The following is a 5649-nucleotide window of genomic DNA, read 5'->3' as shown; positions in this document are numbered from 1 at the left end:
ATGCATAAATGCTTCATATCACTTGGCTTAAGGGAAATGCAAATCTAAACCCCTATAAATGCCATATTACACGAGGCCGAATATATAAAAATAAGAAGACATGAAACTATACATGTTGGAGAGGATGTGGAGAAACGGGAACCCTCTTACACCCCTGTACGAATGCAGTCCGGTACAGCCACTCTTGAAAATGGTATGGAGTATCCTCAAGAAGTTATAAATAAAGCTACTGATGTCCCAGCAATTGCACTACTGGGTATTTACCCCCAGAGACAGAGGTAGTGAAGACGGGACACATGCACACCAGTGTTCATAGCAGCAATATCCATAATAGACAAACTGTGGAAGGAGTGCAGATGACCATGGATAGATGAATGGATAAAGAAGATGTAGATCATATATATAATGGAATATTACTCAGCCATCAGAAAGGATGAATACTTACCATCACACCGACCTGGGTGGAGCTGGAGGGTATAATGCTGAGTGGAATAAGTCAATGAAAGAAAGACAATGATCATATGCTTTCACTCCTATGTGGAATATCAGAAACAAGGAAGAAGACCATAGGGGAAGGAAGGGAAAATAGAATGGGAAGTCATCAGAGAGGGAGAAAACCCATAATGGACGCTTAACTATCGCAAGAAACTGATGATTGTTGGAGGAGAAGTTGGGGGGGGTAACTGGGTGAGTAGCATTAAGGAGGTCACACGATACAATGAGCACTGGGTGTTACACATGACTGAAAATTTATTGAAGACTACATCTGAAACGAATGATGTACTGTAAGATGGCTAATTGAATTTAAATTAAAGAACAAAAGACCTCGAATAAACAATCCTACACATTTGTATGGAACCACTAAAGATTCCGAACAGCCAGTGCAATGTGGAAAAGAAAAACAAAGCTGGAGGACTGACAATTTCAGATTTCAGGTTATACTACAAAGCTGCAGTCATCCTAACAAGACAGTACGGCACAAAAATAGACACAGCAACCAAAGGAACAGGATACAAGTTCAGACAGAAACCCACAATTATGTGGTCCATGAATCTTCCACAAAGCAAGCAACGATATCAAAAGGGAAAAGGACAGTCTCTACAACAAATGGTATTGGGAAAACTAGACAGCTACGCACAAAAGAATGAAATTAGACTGCTTTCTTACACAATAAAGACAAACACAAAACAGTTTCAAGACCTCAATATGAGACCTGAATCCATAAAAATCCTACAGGAGGGAAGACAGTAACTTCTTGATATGGACCATACCAACGTTTTTCTAGACTGTCTCCTGAGGCAAAGGAAATGAAAACAAAAATAAACTATTGGGAATACAGCAAAATAAAAAGTTTCCACACGGCAGAAGAACAATGAAAACGTAAAAATAATAAGACAACCTACTCAAAGGGAGAAGATATTTGCAAAGATCATATGCAATAAAGGGATAGTGTCCAAAACATATACAAGTGATTCTACTCAACCCCCCAAAAACAAATAATCCAGTTAAAAAATAGGCAGAAGACATGGACAGACATTTCTCCAAAGAAGAAATACAAATGGCCAACAGTCCCGTGAAAAGATGTTCACCATCATCCATCATCAGGAAAATGTAAACCCAAAGGACAGTGAGGTAATACCTCAAACCTGTCAGAATGGCTAACATCAAAAGCACAACAAAGAGCAGGTGTTGGGAGGATGTGGATAAAGGGGAATCCTCGCGAACTGTGGGTGGGAATGCAAACTGTGGTGGCCACCGTGGAAAACAGTATGAAGGTTCCTCAAAAAATTAAATATAGAACTACCCTACGATCCAACAATCACACTACTCGTATTTACCCAAAGAATAGGAAAACAGTAACTTAAAAGGATATGTGCACCCCTATGTTTCTTGCACCATTATTCACAATATCACAATATGGAAGCAACCCAAGTGTCTGTAGAAAAATTGACAAATGAGATGATAGATGTGTGTATTCACACACACACACACACACACACACACACACACAATGGAGTATTACTCGGCTAGAAAAAGAATGAAACCTTGCCATTTGCAGACACATGGATGGAGCTAGAGAGTATTATCCTAACTAAAATCAGTCAGTCAGAGAAAGACAAATCCCATACGATGTCACTCTAATGGGGAATTTAAAAAACAAACAAAAATAAATAACTAAAAGAGAAAAAGGAGACACACCAAAATACAAACTCTTAACAATAGAGAACAAACGGATGGTTACCAGAGAGGAGGTGGATAGAGGGATGAGTGAAATAGATGAAGGGTATTAAGAGGACGCTTTTCTTGATGACCACTGAGTAATATATAGAATTACTGAAGTACTCTATTGTACACCTGAAACGAATGTAACACTGTATGTTAGTTTTACTGGAATTAAAATAAATTTTAAAAAAGATTTTTCTTTCAGGAAGCTCTTTGAAAAAGCTTTTCCTGTGCAATGTGCATAAGCCCTACTTGGGAGGATTCACTCTACAATAATTATTCACTCCATGCCTCAAATTCAGATTTCACTGAGTTCTTCCCGTGGATTCCAGCCCACGGAAGACATGGTCCTTTTCGGTCCAGGCTCAGCACCTATGCATTCAAGATTGTAAGTAGAGACACATGACACTTCACAGTCCAGAAAGCTATTATTGTTTCTGTTTCAGTGTGAGAGAGTCACAGACTTTGGGACAGGTTTCAGAGCAGGTTTATTATGGATCCTGGATCTCTACTTCAATGTTCATTGCCAGGATCCATTTGGCTAATAGGTTCCCTGTGGATGGGCTTGCTTCCAAGCACATACATGGAAGATGCAAAGGTGGGTGGGCTTGGTGCGGGACAGGAAGAAGACCAAAAACAGACAAGGGTCCGACCCCTCCCCTGATGCAGGAACTGATACGGGAGAGCGTACGGGAGGTAGAATCGATGCGAAACTCCAAGGTCACCAGCTGAACACAGGAGGCATAGGTCAAGGGATCTGGAGATGCAGGGGTTGAAGGCTTCTCTGAGCTACCTCTGGGAGGAAGGGAGGGAAGGAATGAGAAGGAGACACTGCCTGCCCCTGGCCCATGCCAGCTGCCCACCAACACGCATCAGTCTATGAGCTGACACAGCCTGTGCTCAGGATGGGTTGGCTCGGGTTCCTCAATCCTCACTGGGATAGCTGGCCCCAGGGCTCAGAGACATGCTGAGGGAGATGAGAGGGAAAGCTACCCCACCCACGTCATCCCCTCCTTGATCAGACAGCCCTTCAGAACTGCTAAAAAAGAAAAAAACCCACTAACGGGGTTGAAAGACATGCCATGGATGAACTAAGGCATAGAGATATGTAAAATAACATTCATTTTTAAGTTCAGAGCTGTCAGCTCAGGAAGTGGGGAGAGCTTCCCTGAAGAAGACTGAGGGGAGGGCAGGCCATGCTGAAAAGGGAGACATGGCTGTCCTGATTGGGGACCTGCAGGCCCCTTCCAGGGCAAGGCATCATCCTCGCATCACAGGAGATCCATGGAAGTGTTCCATCAGGGCCAGATATTTGTCTCAAGAAGGCTACCCTGGCATCGGACTGCACAGGGCACCAGGGACGAGGGCCAGATGGAGGACGGACAATACCCCGGAGGCCATGGGGCAAGAGCAGAGGCACATGACCTTGAAGATGATGATGAAAAGCAGGAGGTGGCAGCATGGAGCTGGCCCGAAAGTACCAAGGGAGCAGTGCCCACAGCTACACTGACTTGGTGCCTTCTGTGCCTTGTGTGGCTGACTTCAGTGGGCTCCAGACTAGTCCTGACCACAACTCTAGGAAGTGTGCACCACCCCCGGCCTCCTCTCCCCTTGCAGCTGCTAGGAATCACAGTCACAGACCCTGGTCAGCTTTCGGGGAAACCAAGCAGTGGCTCCACCGCACGCTGTATCTCTGGTGGTGGTCCAGTGCGACCTTCGTGCCTGGCCAGACACTGATGTCTACCTGTCTCCACACAAATCCACAGACAGGAGGGTGTCCCTGAATTCCACAGCACCTGATGAGACAGATCCACGGAACCCAACACCCAGTGGGTCACTCGGGACCTCACCTATGGTCATGGAGCTCACCATATCTTATTTCTGTCACTTCCCACAGAAAGCCTGTTTCTGATCCCCCACAGTACCATACATCCTGGTTGCTGAACCCACATGGCACCTTTCTTTAAGTGAAGTCTATGCCTACACCTCCTAGAAAATATTTCTAATGAAGTACAAGTCCATCAGGACTATGATGTGAACGGTAGCACACAGCCTGCATGGTAGTAGTCAGTAATTCTAACAAGGGTTATCCCCACCCCCCATCTCATAAAACCTTCCTCCTGCCCACTGAACTCATGGTCTGCCCACAGAAAACCCTCCAGGAAACAAACCTTTCATCTGAATGCTCTCTTCACCTTCTGCTTCAAATCTTATCCAACCACAATGATATGAAACTAGAAATCAGTCTCAAGAAAAAAATGGGACTGTCAAAAATAGGTGGAGATTTTTGGGGCCTGGGTGGCTCAGTCATTAAGGATCTGCTTTCAGCTCAGGTCGTGATCCCAGGATCCTGGGATCTAGCCCCGAATCAGGCTCCTTGCTCAGTGGGAAGCCCGCTTCACCCTCTCCCACCCCGCTGCTTGCGTTCCCTCTCTCGCTGTCTCACTCTCTGTCAGATACTTAAAGAATCTTAAAAAATATGTGGAGATTTAACAACATGCTACTGAACAACCAACAGTCAAAGAAGAAATCAAAAAAAATTAGAAGTACCTTGACGCTGATGAAAAAGACAACCTACAAAAACTTATGGGATGCAGCAAAAGTGGCTTTATGGAGGACATTCATAGAAATTCAAGTGTTCATCAATCCATGAGAATGCTCTCCAATAAACAACCTGATTTATGTGGTAATGAATTGGAAAAAAAAAAACAACCAACAAAGCCCCAAATTAGTAGAAATAAGGAAATAACAAAAAGGAAGGCATAAATAAATCCAACAAAGACTAAAAAGACAAAAAAAAAAAAACAATGAAAATGAGAGCTGCCTTTTTTGGAAAGATAAACAAACTGACAAACTTAGCTAGACTCACCAAGAAAGACAGAGGACTCAAATATAATCAGGAAAGAAAGATAATGGATTCCTGTCTCATATCAAAATCAAAAGAACTCTTCGACTTTGGACACAACAACTCTTGCAAGCCACGTCTCTAAAGGCAAAGGAAATAAAAGCAAAAATGAACTATTGGCACTTCATCAGGATAAAAAGCTTCTGCTCGGCAAAGCAAACAATCAACAAAACAAAAGGCAACCTATGGAATTGAAGAAGATATCTGCAAATGATATTACAGATAAAGGGCTGGTATCCAAGATCTATAAAGAACTCCTCAAACTCGACACCCAAAAAATGGGCAGAAGACACAAAGAGATACTTCTCCAGAGAAGACATACAAATGGCCGACAGACACATGAAAAAATGCTCCACATCACTTGCCATCAGGCAAATACAAATCAAAACGACAATGAAATACCACCTTACACCAGTTAGAATGGTTAAAATTAACAAGACAGGTGGCACCTGGGTGGCACAGTGGTTAAGCATCTGCCTTCGGCTCAGGGCGTGATCCTGGCATTATGGGATCGAGCCCCA

Source organism: Ursus americanus, unplaced genomic scaffold (assembly GCF_024610735.1).
Source record: "Ursus americanus isolate L20-20 unplaced genomic scaffold, mUrsAme1.1.p SCAF_51, whole genome shotgun sequence".
NCBI classification, from domain to species: Eukaryota; Metazoa; Chordata; class Mammalia; order Carnivora; family Ursidae; genus Ursus; species Ursus americanus.
This window is presented reverse-complemented; position numbering follows the sequence as displayed.